Below are 16,156 nucleotides of genomic sequence, written 5' to 3'. Positions count from 1 at the left end.
ATTTTTGTCCAATATGTGCATGTCTAATGGTTTTTGATAAACTGTCAGAGCAGCAGTCTGTAAGAACATCAGGTCGGAAATGCACATAGAGAAACACCAGGAAGAAAATATTCAGAAAGGGAGATTCTAAAAGAAACATCAAAAAGGCAGCAATGAGCCACAACAGGCAACTCCACAGAAGTTTTTTCAACTCATGGAATAACTCCTTGGAAAGTTCACTCAATTTCTGCAGTTGCAAATGATGTCGTGTAAATTGTTTGGTCAGGATCAGTCTACCATAACTATATTAAGCTGAGTTAATTAAATACGGTATCTTTTCCTGCTCTGTTTTAATTGTAATTTTTTTCAGTAAGGCACCTGCTTTTAAGGTCACTCCCTCTACTTTGGTCGTGTCCATTTAAAGTGGCATTTTCCCTGATCTCTACCATTTCTGCATTGAAACCAATGCAGTTTAGTAGCAAAGCCACCCCACTCTGTGCTTGGTGGTAAGCAAGAGTGGCATGAATTACTCTTACTCCAAACTTTCCTCTCTTCCTTTGAGAAATATTTGTCCTCCATTTGGCACCTTTATATTGCAGCACATCAGAGGGTGGGAGTTTGCTAATTGACGGTCCAAAGGCATGAAAAGATATTATGATATTTGCATTGCGGTATAATAGTGATTGCTTGGCTCACTTGTAGTATCTCACATGAGCCAGAAGGTCATAAAATGATGTTTTATAAATGCCAGCATTTATTACCCATCCCTAATTGCCCTCGAGAAGGTGGTGCTGAACTGCCTTTTTGAATCATTGCAATCCCTGTGGTGTAGGTACACACACAGTGCTGTTAGAGAGGGAGTTCCAGGATTCTGACCCAACGACAGTGAAGGTACGACAATATCTGTCATCTAGAATTAACATTTTACTGCAATAATGAATAATTGCTACATTTTCTTTCAGATGAAAAGTTAAACCGAAGCCCCTGTTTGCAATCTTAGGTGTGGAAAATATTCCCTGGCATTATTCAATGAAGAGCAGGGATGGTCTTCCAAAGCTTTGGCTTACCTCCACAAAAGCAGGTTACAGGCTCACTAATGTTTTGGGACCTTGCTGTGCATAATTGCCTACCATGATTACCTACATAACAACCCTACCTATACTTCAGAAATAATTGCCTGATAAGTGCTTTGAGATGTCCTGTGAAAGGCACTATATAAATTCAAGTTCTTTCTTTCAAAATGCTGTTTTTGTTACTTGGAGAATGATTTTAAAATATAACAGGCAAGGATAAAGGCAAGTTATTAGTGAGGCCTTTCAAAACTCCCACTCCAATACATCAAACTGTCCTGTCATATAGCATTTTCTTTCATCATTCATTATGATGCACATTTTAATTTGAAGTGATTGTAAATATATGCATTGTTGTATTTCTTAAATTTTATAATTCCTTGTGGAATTCTACTCTCAACATATATTTGGAAGACAGTAGATTATCAATTCAAAAATTAAGCATAAAACGTAGAGTTGCCAGAAATGCATGCCCCAAATCTACCACTTAAGTACAGATTACTATATATGCCAATTAACCTGGTGTTGAGATATTCTGTCACTTTGCTCTGCAGTGTTACCATGATAGTAATTTTGCATTTAAATATATGATACTAAACTAAGCATGAATTTAAATTAAAATTCACTTTTAATTGCATGCTAAGGAAAGATTGAGGGGCATAAGAGAGACAAGTTAAACATAAATCTTCCTCCAATATTTGGAATATGGAGTTAACATTTTGAAGTCTTCAATACTGCAAGGTTAACATCAATAGTTAAGGAGGACTGAGAATAAGACAAACTGAGAATCAAACGTCACAATAACTTGAATAGATCTGCAGGACCACAAATGGATGGTGATACAATTAGAACACCTGTCTCTCTTCTTTTTATTCATTCAAGGGATGTGGGTGTCACTGGCAAGGCCAGCATTTAGGCTACATTTTCTGCCAATGCCATGCATGTGCAGTTGTACAGTTTTACTCTAAAACGTCATTGTAAGTGATAGAGTAGGCAGCAGCCAGAAGCAGAGATGCTTATCAAACAGCTATTAAAGACAGTGATAAAAAAGCCGCCTGCAGTTTCTGAATCTCCCACTCTAGGGCCTCTTCCCTTTAGCCCGGGCCTGTCACGGGGAAGAAGCCCCGGAGCTCCATAGGCGGGATATGGAGATTGTAATCCACAATTGCGGCCATTACCAGGTGAATCAGAAGCCTCCTCTCCCTCCCCATCCTGTTCCCCAGAAACAGCAGGAAGAGTGTGCCCGGACTGTCCACCAGCCCAGAAAGTGGATGAACAGCTTCAGGATCCGAATAAGATCCAACTGGTACTGTGTCTCCTGCAAAAGACATCATTGGTTTTCTGCACGTGTGCGGACAAGTACACATGCACAGTTGGATATTGGCGGCCATCTTGCGCAGCCATCTTGTGTTAGCAGGAGAGAATGCAGCATTTATTGCTGTCCCTAGCTGCCTTTGAGAAGGTAATGATGAGCTGTTTTCTTGACAACTATGTGGAATGCTAGGCCATTTCAGGGGGCAGTTAAGAGTCAAACCATATTGCTGAGGGCCTTGAGTCACATGCAGGCCAGATGAGAAAAAGACGGCGGATTTCCTTCCATAAAGGATATTAGTAAACCAAATGGGTTTTTATAATAAACCAGTAGTTTCATGGTCACCATTACTGATGCAAGTTTTTTTAATTCTAGGTTTATTTAATCAACTGAATTTAAATTCCTCAGCTGTCGTGGCGGGATTTCAACTCGAGTCTCATACAAACATACAAATTAGCAGGAGTAGGCCACTTGGCCCCTCAAGCCTGCTCCACCATTCAACAAGACCATGGCTGATCTGATTTCTCCACATTCCTGCCTACCCTCAACAACCCATCACCCCACTACTTATCAAGAACTTGTCTACCTCTGCCTTAAAAACATTCAAAGGCTCTGCCACCACTACCTTTTCAGAAAGAGAGTTCCAAAGACCCACAAAAAAATTTCTCCTTACTTGTCTCAAATGAGCAACCTCTTATTTTTAAACATTGACCCCTGGTTCTAGATTTTCCCACAAGAGGAAACATCCTTTCCACATCTAGCCTGTCAAGACCCCTCACAGAATTATATGATTTAATCAATTCACCTCTTACACCTCTAAACTTTTTTTTATTCATTCATGGGATTGAGTGTCACTGTCCAGGCCAGCATTTATTGCCCATCCCTAATTGCCCTTGAGAAGGTGGTGGTGAACAGCCTTCTTGAACCGCTGCAGTCTATGTGGTGTAGGTACACCCACAGTGCTGTTGGGTAGGGAGTTCCAAGATTTTGACTCAGCGACAGTGAAAGGACAGTGATATATTTCCAAGACAGGATGGTGAGTGGCTTGGACGGGAACTTACAGGCGGTTGTGTTCCCATCTGTCTGCTGCCCTTGTCCTTCTGGATGGTAGTGGTCATGGGTTTCGAAGGCGCTATCTAAAGAGGCTTGGTGAGTTCCTGCAGCGCATCTTGTAGATTCTACACACTGCTGCGATTGTGCGTCGGTGGTGGAGGGAATGAATATTTGTGGATGGGGTGCCAATCAAGCGGGCTGCTTTGTCCAGGATGGTGTCAAACTTCTTGAGTGTTGTTGGAGCTGCACTCATCCAGGCAAGTAGAGAGTATTCCATCAAACCCTGACTTGTGCCTTGTAGATGGTGGACAGGCTTTGGGGAGGCAGGAGGTGAGTTATTCGCTGCAGAATTCCTAGCCTCTGGCCTGCTCTTGTAGCCAAAGTATTTACATGGCTAGTCCAGTTCAGTTTCCGGTCAATGGTAACGCCCAGGATGTATATAGTGGGGGATTCAGTGATGGTAATGCCACTGAATGTCAAGGGGCGATGGCAACTCCAACGGATACAAGCCTAGCCAGACAAATCTTTCCTCATAATCAACTCACCCATTTCAGGTATTAGTCTAGTAAATCTTCTCTGAGATAAAAACAAAAAGCTAAAAGCTACTGCGGATGCTGGAAATCCAAAATAAAAACAGAATTACCTGGAAAAACTCAGCAGGTCTGGCAGTATCGGTGGAGAAGAAATCAGTTAACGTTTCGAGTCTTCATGACCCTTTGGCAGAACTGGAATCTTCTCTGAATCTTCTCTGAACTGCTTCCAATGCACTTACATCCTTGCTTAAATAAGGAGACAATTACTGTACACAGTGCTCCAGATGTGGCCTTATATAACTGAAGTGTAACCTGCCTTTTTATTGAATAAACAATAACATTTTTTTGGCTTTCCTACTTAACTTACTTTACCTGCATACTAACTTTTTGCGATTCATGCACTAGGACACCTAGTTCCCTCTGCATCTCAGAGTTCTACAATCTCTCACCATTTAGGTAATATGCTTTTTAATGCTTCGTGGCAAAATGAACAAGTTCATATTTTCCCACATTATACTCCATTTGCCAGATCTTTGCCCACTCACTTAACCTATCGATATCCCTTTGTAGCCTCCTGATGTCCTCTTAACAACTTACTTTCCGACCTATCTTTGTGTCATCAGCAAATTAAGCAACCGTACCTTCGGTCCTTTCATCCACGTCATTCAGATAAATTGTAAAAAGTTTCCTGATCATTAGTCCAGTTCAGTAACATAAACACAATGCAACCATCTCAGCTTGCTCTCACATGCTCAGTTGTGCCAAGTGGATTTCACTTCCTCAATCTCAGAATTCCCATTCATGAGGAAGTCTAAATTTAGGCTTCCTACCTTTGTAGCTGGAGTCTGTTCTGCAGTTTTGGATACCAACTTGTGAGGGGGGATGTACCAATATTGGCATTGGACAGTTGACATTCCAGTAAGGTACCACTGTTAAGATTCAAGGTGTCCTAATCAGACAGGCTGTCAAATGAAAATAAATGGCATAAAGGTTAATGCATTATTCATTTCTGTTTGCATAGTAAATCAGTGCATTTGGTAAATATTGTACTTTAGCATGCTCACAAAACATGCTCAAGGCCCAGATGATCAATGCATCATTTGTGCTACTAAGCCCCCCACAGTCAAAGAAGATCTTAAGTTCAGTGTCTGGTGAGGTGATTTTGTCTGAGATGGCAGTTGAGGACCTCCAATAAGCAACTGTACCCACTTGCTAGGGAAGAGAAAAAAAGTTAGCCTGGTTATCTACTCTGTATGGCTATGGCTGAAAAGTGCACAGATGTACATGGCTTTTGAGGACAGAACCAGATTTTTCTGTGTGTTCCTCACATTTAAACACTTTGCTGACACTCACTGTTAATGACGATAAGGCTGGGGAGTGGGACTAGGTAGAATGCTCTTTCAGAAAGCCAGTGCAGACTCGATGGGCCAAATGGCCTCCTTCTGCACTATAAAGATTATGTGATTCTGTGACATAAAAACATTAGTAGAGCAACCAATTCATTGACACTATCACTTTGTTGGCCGTGACAGCTCTTTATTTTTTCAAAATTCCAATTCAACTGCCTTTCTCCATATCACACCTTAAGATTGTAGTTCACACATGCAGGTCGCTTGAGCAAAGGTGTATCTGTATCACTGCATTAAGTGTTTTGGACAGCAGGGAACAATGTGTGATAACAACAACAAAAGCCACCTTGTAGCATACTGTTAATGAATCCTTTGAAATTTAGATTTTTGAATCTTGTAATGAACTCACAAAAGTTAATAATGAGAGTCTGACTTGAATGCCAGTTTCAGAATCCTTGATCGCTTCTTTCCCTCCCTTCCTCTCCTCTCAACCTTATCTTGGTTCATGTAATAACCTAGCAAAGAACAGAGTAATGACATATTTGGGGGAGGAGGGGTGGGTAGGGGTGGGTTGCGAGGGTGGTGGTGGTGCAGGGTACGATCCCTGCCAACTGTTGGGGGCCAAGGCACACAACAAGCCATGAGAATACACAAAGATTGGCCTGCTGGTAGTATCACAGGTAAATGAGAGGAAGAAAAAGAGGCTGAAAGGGTTTGGGAGAAGAAACCAAGGCCAGTTGGTTCCATCTTCAGGCCATTAAATTTTAAAAGCTTCCATTTTTGGTAGCAGGGGGTCCCAGCTATTGGTTTTACTTAGTGGGCTGCCTATGGACAAACCAGTCTTGAAATGGGGGGCTCAAACAGGTATAAGGCCCCTTGATGGCAAAAGCAAAACAATTAACACACGCTTCAGGTGTGGGTACCATTCAACATTTTTCCTTTCCCAATATGAAGGTGCCTAACTGGGCAGAAATTCAATTGCATTTCTTGCCCACAATAATGGGGTTTAGTAGGCATGTCAGCGACTGGAACAAACAAACAAATTCACAGGCCACAGCATCTTTAGCGTGTGAAATTTCCCAATACCTTGAATGGAGTATATTAAGACAAAAATTAGAATCAAGCCAAAGAAGCAAATGCTTGGTCAGAGTTAATTTTCAAGGAGGGTGCGAAAGGAAGGGGTGGGGGGGGGGGGGGGCGGATAGAGAGAGAGAGAGAGAGAACTTTTTACACAGGAAATCCCTGGGCTTGGGGCCTAAGCAGCTGAAAGCATGGCTGCCAATGTTAGAGTGAAGGGAGTGCACAAAAGTGCAGAGTGCAGAGCTCTTGAAGGGTTGTAGATCTGGAGTATGTTACAAAGATAGGGAGGCCACATGGAGGACTTGACCAAAAGAATAGAAACTTTAAAACTGAGTTGTTAATAGACTGAGTGCCAATGTATGTCAGCATGCATGGGGTGGAGGGAGAGATGGGTGAGCAGGACTTCATGCAAGTTAGAATACAAGCAGGCAAGTTTATGGAGTATGGGATGCTTGCTGGGGAAGCACTGGAATAGTCCAGTTAGGAGGTAACAATAAATATAGATGAGAGTTTCAGCAGCGGTAGTGGCAAAGATGGGCCATTTTATACTCTGTGATGGAAACAATATGGAGTAGGAAGCTGAGCTCAGGGTTAAAGCAGTGGCTCAGTCCATAGCACCCTCGCCTTTGAATCAGAGGGTTGTGGGTTCATGTCCCACTCCCGGAAACCAAGAACTGTGATTGTACTCGAAAGAGTTGCAATCTGTGACTGTTGATAACTCGAAAGAATTTTTAAACAAGATGCAGAGGTTGCAAAAGCCTAATTCAGCCCAAGGCTGATCCGCTTAGGTTAGACAGGTTTACATTTATATAGTACCTTTCAGAACCTTTGAGTCATCTACTCTATTGCCAATTAAGTACTTTTGAACTATAGTGACTGTTGTAATCTAGGAAACACAGCAGTCAGTTATTCACACAGCAAGTTCCCACAAACGGCAATGTGACACTGAGCAGATAATCTAGTTTTGCAGCTGGGGCCCTGACAATGGACCAGAAAGCTGGGGCAACCCCATCTCTGCCATCTGGGGGGCCTTTGCCTGCATTTTATACCCATCCCACAACTAATTAGTTGCCACTGGGATTCCCATCCTTTAAAAGAGCTGCTGGTCAACCAGGAGGATGCAAAAATAGAATGCAATCGTAACAAGGTGAGTGAACCCAGCGGTCCCCTCTGTGGGCCACAGAGTGCCCAATTAGGAAAGCCCCTACCCAAGCCCATATGGAGGCCACCAGTTCATCAACTTTAGATCTTAAACTCCCTCCCCCCATCCCCACCCCGTTTCTTCCCCCTCCCTTTTGTTTTTTTCAATAATTTATATAGATTTTTCTTTTCCCACCTATTTCCATTATTTTAAAATCTACAACTAATTCCTTGTCAGTTTTTCCACCCCACCCCCACTAGAGCTGTACCTTGAGTGTCCTGCCATCCATTCTTAATTAGCACATTTTCTTAGATAATATCACCACCTTCAACACCTCTTTGATCCTTTTGTCTGTGACATCTTTTGATTATCTGCTCCTATCACTGCTTGCTTGTCCCTACAACCACCTCCCCCACTCAACTTCTCTCTCCTCCCCCCCACCTTAAACCAGCTTATATTTCACCCTTCTCCTAACTATACTCAGTTCTGTTGAAGGGTCGTGAGGACACGAAACGTCGACTCTTTTCTTCTCCACCGATGCTGCCAGACCTGCTGAGTTTTTCCAGGTAATTCTGTTTTTGTTTTGGAGGCCACCAGGGTTCACCAGGCGATCTCCCTGTGTGAAGGAGGGCCCATCTGCTCCTGGTAAAATGCCAACAGCAGCGGGAAGAGGCCCCTAATTGGCCACTTAAGTGGCAAAACTGATCGCTGGGCAGGACGGACATCCTCACCTACCCCACTGCTGGCAGAACACCTGGGTGACAGGCAGGTGACAGGCACTCACCCCCACCTTCCCTTATCAGTTTACAGGCTGTCCTGCCAACCAGTCCATCCCTAGAGGGCTGGTAAAATCCGGCCCATAGATTAATTACAGCACAGGAGTTCATTCGGCTCATCAATTCCATGCTGTCTCTCTGTAAAGCAATCCAGTCAATCCCATTTTCCTGCTCTATCAGCATAGCCCTGTAAATTTAGTTCACTCGAGTGTCCATCCAATTTCCTTTTGAAATCATTGATCATTCCTGCTTTCATCATCCTCAGAGGCAGCGAGTTCCAGATCATTACCGCTCGCTGGGTAAAAAAGTTCTTCCTCACATTCCCTTCTGCATCTCTTGCCCAATACCTTAAATCTGTGTCTCAAAACCCTTGTACCATCAGTTAATAGGAGGAGCTTTTCTTTGTCTACCTTATCTAAAGCTTTCATAATCTTATACGCCCCTATCAAATCTTTCCTCAACCCCTTTGTTCCAGGAAGATCAACCTTGTAGCTAAAATCCTTTATCCCTGGAACCAGTCCGGTAAATTTCTTCTGCACTCTCTCAGGATCCTCACATCCTTCCTAAAATATGGTGGCCAAAACTTAATGCAATACTCTAGTTGTGGCCTAACCAGGGCTTTATAAAGGTTCAGCATAACTCCCCTGCTTTTGTTGGCGTGGGTGTTTGTAGCAGGGACCAAAGACAATGGTCATCAGCATATACGTGGAGCCTGATGTGATGTCTTTGGATGATGTTGCCAAGTCGCAACATGTAGATGAGAAATAGCAGGGGGCTAACAGTAAATCCTTAAGGGACTCCAAAAGTAACAGTGCAGAGGTGAGAAGAGACACCACTGCAGGAAATACTCTGGTTAAGACTAGATAGGCAGGAAACTGGTAAGGGCAGTTTCACTCAGCTAGGCAATGGAGGAGAGGCATTGGAAGGGTATGGTGTAGTCAACTGTGTCAAAGACTAGAGAGCAATCGAGAAGGATGAGGAGGGATAGTACACCCATCCTCTCAGTCATACTGAATTGCATTTGTGACTTTGATTCAGGTGGTTTCAGTATTTTGGGAGGGGTGGTAAACTGATTGGAGAAGTTCAGGACTGGAGGTGCAAAAAATTGGGCATGGATTTGGGTGGAAAAAACTCATTCAACAGCCTTAGAAAGAAAAGGATATTTGGACTTGGAATGGAAGTTTGGAAGGACAGTGAAGTCAAGGGCTGAATTTTTGAAGGTTTTTTTTAAATGACAGCAGATTTGAAAGGGAGGCAAACATCTACAAAATGAGGTAGCACAAGGGCTGGGAAGGGAAATTACGTGGCCAGCAGTTTAGTAAAATAAGGTGAGAACAGTAGGTGGGTCTCATTGACAAGTGAGCTTGGAGAGGGCACGAATGAGGTAGAAGTGAAATTGGAGAAAGATGAGTGTTCAGATTCAGGCTAGGGTTAATCTTGAAGAGAATCTTGGTTTGATACATAAGGAGAAGAGAAGGTTGCAGCAGAAGTAGATGAACGGATGGTCTCAATCTTAGTAACAAAGAAGAAACTTCACTCCAGCTCACTGGACATTGCAATGAATAACAAGTATTCTTCAGATCATTCAGTTGGCAGTTAAGATTTAACTGCTAATGCCTTAGAGTGCTAATTATGCACTACTCCAAGAGCCTGCTTAATAAAAATGCTGTGCATTTTCATAGTGTTTTATTAGTTTCCCAAAAACTTCAGAAATGTTTTACACACAGTGAAATGCAACCACTGTTGCTCTGAGGTGAACAAGCAGATACTCACTGGAGGGGAAAAATACTGACCTCATATTTAAATACACATATTCTTATAGTGATTCCTGTCGGACACTTTCTATTTCACACTGAATTTGCTTATTCCATCTCTACCCTCAACATACTGGCTCCTTCCAAGAACATTATACATATATATATAGCTCCTAGTGTTACGAATGAGACCTACACACGGAACAATTCGGACTCATGACTTTGTAAGGTTTTACCCAGATTCAGTTTTCCTTGCTTACACATAATAAAAACACTAACTTTGTTTTGCTGAGAAAATTGGCTACAAAGAAAAGGTAACATGCTGAATAGTATATCAGAAAGACTTACAGTACAATAGGTGCCTTCAGACGACCACATGCTTCTTATTGTAGGGATCACTGGCCAGAGAGAGAGAGAGAGAGAGAGACGCACATGCAGTGACAGTGAGAATAGGAGTGAGACACACTGCATAAGCATGTCACAGACCAGCCTGTAATTCTCTCACCTGTCCTCCCGGCAGCAAGGGCACCGTGCCAATGACAAGAGGATAAGGGGAATGGGTTGGTCCCAGTATTTAAAAGAAACCACAGGGCGGCGGCAATAGAAAGGATAAAAAGCAGATCCTATTTTATAGGAAAATAGAAATGTTCCTTTACCCAAAATAGTTTCAAGATTTCAGATGGCAATATTTGAATTGCTACATGAGATCTTCCCACAGCTCATGGGAGAAAAAAAATGGTAGATATAATTATTCTCAAATGGCTGGATTTTAAAAAATTAGTTTAAAGTGAAAACTACACCCACACACACTACAGGGAGCACTGTGGGAAGGGCTGAAAAACATCCAAGGGAGGATTGTAGAACTGGCTTAAATCCATGGCAATTAAGGAAGGGTGTGTAAGAAGTTTATACTGTGTCGGAACACCCTCCCTCCCCTTCTATCCCCTACGCCTGGTGAATACGTCCTGTGCACAATGACCTCAGGAGAGTACCTGAAAAACAAGCACTAAATACTGAACCAAATGCAGCCTTTGAATCACTGTTCAGAATTTCATTGTTAAATGGTGCTGCTGCTGCTTTTTAAAGACAGTACCAGTGGTACTCAGCGGTTGCAGATGCTGCCAAGAAAACGCCCCTTTGCTGCCAGGCCGGTTTGAACTGGATTTCCCCACCTCTCATTCTTCTGCCAGCCCCTATAGCCCTTTGCAGCCCTTTGCATGAGAAGACAGAATTAGGAATGTGATCTAACCACATGCTAGCAGATATTAACTCACCACCACTCCCACCCCCTACTCCCCATTAACAGTCTCTCTTATTAAGCTGGAATGTTTTTTCAGCCTCTCCTACACATTTTCACACAGCTAAAGCTGTGCACTGTGGTTGTAACCCATCCAGGTTAGGAGGTGGGCAGTTCAGGGTTGGCATCATCAGTTAGAATATTAACACTTGAAGTGCCAATTTTTCTTTATATTGCAGCAAGCTGGTAGAGCGCTGCTCAGGCAGAATTTAAAGATGTTTGTGCATGTGCATAAGCCTATAAAATATTCTGGAACCAAACAATCTGACTTTGGTTGTCAAGAGTAAATTAAAGTCTGTGGTGCTGAAAGTTCGAGAAGAGAATTTCTTTTTTCCTCAGTTGGTAACCTTCTTGCCTCTGAATCAAACGGTCATGAATCTAAGCCCTCTACAAAATTGTCTTGGACTTCCCTAATGTCTCGGCCAGTACTCCTTCATTCAACAAGAACAGATTATCTGATCATTCATTCATGTCCTGTTTGTGGGATCTTGTTTCGTGTAAATTGGCTGCTGGGCTTGTCAAGAACACTTTAGCACTTCAAAAGCAATCCAGTAGCTGCCATGTGCTTTAGGACATGTTGCAAATGTGAGAAGATGCTATATAAATCCAGGCTCTTATTGCTCTTTTAAAGATTCATAAAATCTTCCGGTCCAATGATTCCCACCACCTCCCTCCACCCCCACTTCGTCTTTCTAGAATTCTCCCCTTTGGCCCTGAAGGTACCAAAATCTGGATGGGTTTCAGTTCCACTGATGCAATTGACTTTGTTATGTAACCCAGACTAACATTGTTCATCTGTGAGCCAAGATAACTAATATCCATTTATTTTATCATGCGTGACATATGCACATTATTTTCTATCAGAAAACATAGAAAATGATCAACAGTAGAACCCAGGCTGGTATTTCACCTCTCCCCCAAGCACCATGCTGCTTACACCAGCTGTAGGGCACCCATCACTGCCTCAGCTGACATCCATTAGCTTAGCACAAATTTGCAATTGGACCAAGAGCCCTGCTGGTATGTGTGGTCTGGTCAGTGCCATATTTAGCATTGGGAGAGCTTGGTGTAATGCTATTGGTAACATACTCAAACAGATTGCGCTCCACACTAAGACGACCCAATCCAGGTTCGAGTAAATGTGGTTAGAGGTTATCAACGTTAGACATTTTGATGTCAATGAGCACAAATAGACATGGCGTGTTTATGTATGAAGTCAAAAGATATGAAAAATGTCTAGAAAGTTAGAAAATGCTGTGTCATGTCAGGGGTTAGAAGTATCAAATGATTTGAAATAACAAGAATTTGAAAAGTCTACATGCTATTTCTCATTCCCTTTCCCATCTAACATACCAACAAATGAAGTATCAGATAAAGGCTGGCAGGCGCATCAAGCCAATCCCAAAAAGTCATGGTGCAACTAAGCATCATGAGTTTGATTATACCTTTTCAAATAAAGCCATGTAACCAAGCTGCGAAAGGCAAAGAACCTGATTTTAAAAAAAACACACCAAATCTGGGAAGAATATTTTTTTAAATTGGAGAAATTTCTCTCCAAACCTTAAAGGCAATTGAAATGACTTTCAGGAGATCTTAGTGACAATAGATGATAGTAACTGAGGTCCAATGATTAAATAACGCCAAACTTTAAAATTTGGTCATGGCTTAATAGTGAAGAGCTGAAAGGGCATAACAGAAGACTCATGATGCAGCCAGCATTACCAGGCTGTTAATAAGGCAATGAATGCTGGTGGTCAATAGTGAACCATCAATATTCAGACAAATCACTTGAAAAAGTGGCACATTTCGTTTATGAGAATTTTGAGACTTTTTGGCTCAAGAAACAAGATAAAAAGTTAGGTAATTTCCACATTATGTGCTTGAGAATAATGAAGCTACCTCCTGTGCAATTCATAATTTTTCTGTCTCAAAAATCTTTTAAAAAAATTTCCCTCATTATGCCTGCCTCTTACTAGCTTAAGCTAATGTGTGTGTGGGTGTGCCCTACTCTTTCCTATGTCCTGTTCCTTTTAAAAGCTGTTAATTGGAACTGGAGGATATTACAGGTTAGGGGCAAAAAATTGGATAGCACAGTTAATCAGCAATGGAGGTTGCAATTCGTGACCTACCATGTTGGTTCCGGTAGATAAAAGCAAGAAACCGCAGATGCTGAAAATCTGAAATTAAAAACAGAAAGTGCTGGAAAAACTCAGCAGGTCTGGCAGCATCTGTGGAGAGTTAAAATTTCAGATCCTCAGAAGAGTCATGCTGCATTCGAAACATTAACTGTTTCTCTCTCCACAGATGCTGCCAGACCTGCTTTTTCCAGCACTTTGTTTTTATTTCTGGTTCTGGTAGAGGTGGACAGCATGCAAATTTAGCATGCAGCTACCTCATTTCCACGATTCCAACATAGGGCCGAGCAGCTCCCACACTGCTGGCTGCCTCTGCCCCTCTGTTGCCTCTGTGCTGAACAAGGAACTGAACAGCACTTTGTTCATAACATGTGTTGCAGCCTTCTGTTCTTAAAGACAATCTGTCTCTTTTAAAGGGAAGCTGCACTGCATAACAGCAAGCTGTTGCTGAGTACTTTTACTGCAATTCTAAGCAATAAAAATGTAACACCAAGAGAGGGAGTTTCAGGGTCATGGACGTGCCTCTGGAGACGTTACTGGTGGAGGCAGACAGGAGGAGAGATGCTGAGCTTCTGCGGGGAAGTGGGGGAGGATGGTGGGTGCAGGTGACCCTCAAGGACAACCCTCAGAAAGGGCTGGGTAGCCAGAATTCTCAGCATCTTTTATTTCTAATTGTTATGATCCTAGCTGATGTTACAACTGGACAAGTCTAATCCCAGGGTGGAACCCAGCTTGATAGATCCTAACTTTTATTTGTTTGTTTAAAAACGTGGAGAGGGGCTAGTAAACAGAGTACTGGAATCAATAATGAACTTTTAATAAAAGAATGAAACATTTACAAACAAGAAAATATGAACTATATTACAATACTCCTTCACCCACAACTATACTTTTACAGATATATACAGATTTGTAAGAATAACACAAGTTACAAAAGCTATCTTATATTCTAATATTCACAGTAAGTACAGTCCATGTAAACCAATCGGCAACACACCACAATCTGAAACCAAATGACAGATGCCATCCCAGACAGATGTTATGGATCTTTCCTCAACTCCCCCCACCCCAGACGCTCGTTACCCCACAAGCCGACCAGTCTCACTGAACACCATCTTTCACACAAGGGTTTCCAATCTCCACTTTCCAAGAACTCGCTTTGGAATCTTCTCCCAAACCGATGCATTCTCTCAGAAGCCTTCTGCAAGGGTCCATCGCCAGGGTTTCGAACTCTCCTGCCAATGTTCCTCTCTCCTGGGTCACCACATGCATCCAAGCTTTCCTCCATGCACTCTCTCTCTCTGACTCAGCTGTCAGCAGTACACCACTGCTTCACATGCCCATTGCAAAGAGTTACAGACCTTGAGTTGCTTTTTTGGACCTTCTGATTTCTCATAAGCCTTTATATCACTTTGACTATGCTTCCTGCAAGTTGGAGCTTTAAGCTTGAGGCCGTTCTCTGCCCCTCACTCTTAACTTCATTTAACAGGACCTTTTCCAGGTTCCTGTCCTTCCTTTGACTTTCTAGGAGTCTGCTTGGGACTCTCTCCTGTTCCACTCCCCTGGATTCTTGGGGACTTTCTTCTTTAGCTTGGGCCTGGCTATTTGTCCCTTTTGCTCCAGTCTCTCTCTGGCAGTTACTTTCAACCAACTTTAGCTTGGGACTGGCCATCTGCCCCTTCTAGGTGGTTTCTGCCTGGCAGCGGTCTTCAAAGCTGAACTCAAAAACTGCTGTTTTCTAGTTTCTTCTGTGTGTCTGTGGGAGGGACCTGCCTCTCTGGACCCTTGTTGCTAGGCAACAGCCCAGTTTTTCTACTCTTGTGTTTGCTTAACTTCTCTCACAGTCGTAAACTTTCATTAGAAATGCAGGCACCTTTTAAAGTGAAACAAAAACTCAACTTGACCTTTTTGTAACACACAGATACAGGAATACAAATCAAACTTAAACCTTAAAGCTAAAACTCATTCCTAACACCCACAAATACCAATATAACTTACATAAACAAATTGCCCTCAGGAAGGTGGTGGTGAACCATCTTCTTGAACCGCTGCAGTCCATGTGGTGTAGGTACATGCACAGTACTGTTAGGAAGGGAGTTCCAGGATTCTGACCCAGTGACAGTGAAGAAACAGTGGTATAGTTCCAAGGCAGGATGGTGCGTGGCTTGGAGGGGAGCTTTCAGGTGGTGCTGTTCCCCTCCATCTGCCCTTGTCCTTTGAGGTGGTAGAAGTCGTGGGTTTGGAAGGTGCTGTTGAGGGAGCCTTGGTGAGTTGCTAGTGCATCTTGTACACACTGCCACCTCTGTACAACAGTGGTGGAGGGAGTGAATATTTAAGGTGGTGGATGGGGTGCCAATCAAGTGGGCTGCTTTGTCCTGGATGATACCAAGCTTCTTGAGTGTTGTTGGAACTGCACTCATCCAGGCAAGCGTACAGTATTCCATCACACTCCTGACTTGTGCCTTGTAGATGGTGGACAGGCTTTGGGGAGTCAGGAGGTGAATTATTCACCGCAAAATTCCTAGCCCTAGGATCAGCTTCCATAGTGCCACCATCAGAGGTGCAACAGTGATGAATTTTGCACTATTCTAAGGGTCCACACCTAAAACATCAACTTGCCTGTTCTTTCTAGCAATATTACCTAACCTAATGAACGTTTTCAATATTTTTTGTTTTA

The 16,156-nt window shown here is 42.7% G+C and overlaps 1 protein-coding gene across 4 annotated transcripts in view; it reads right to left on the bottom strand.

The window, feature by feature from the left end:
* zbtb7c (zinc finger and BTB domain containing 7C) overlaps positions 1 to 16,156 on the bottom strand; it is a 266,111-nt gene that overhangs the window by 112,208 nt on the left and 137,747 nt on the right. Inside the window, exons 1-2 of one of the 4 annotated variants that reach the window (XM_078552823.1) lie at positions 10,396 to 10,622; positions 4,778 to 4,909 (exon numbers count right to left, since the gene is read on the bottom strand). The exons of 1 other annotated variant lie outside the window; for it this stretch is intronic. The gene's annotated coding sequence lies outside the window, so the exon portion shown is untranslated. Of the gene's footprint in view, positions 1 to 4,777; positions 4,910 to 10,395; positions 10,623 to 16,156 lie in introns of those variants that run through there. 2 more of the 4 variants (XM_078552824.1, XM_078552827.1) reach the window with 2 other exon arrangements.

Source organism: Cetorhinus maximus, chromosome 1 (assembly GCF_964194155.1).
Source record: "Cetorhinus maximus chromosome 1, sCetMax3.hap1.1, whole genome shotgun sequence".
Lineage (NCBI taxonomy): Eukaryota > Metazoa > Chordata > Chondrichthyes > Lamniformes > Cetorhinidae > Cetorhinus > Cetorhinus maximus.
Note: the sequence above shows the minus strand (reverse complement) of the source record. Positions and strands in the feature narration are given on the sequence as shown.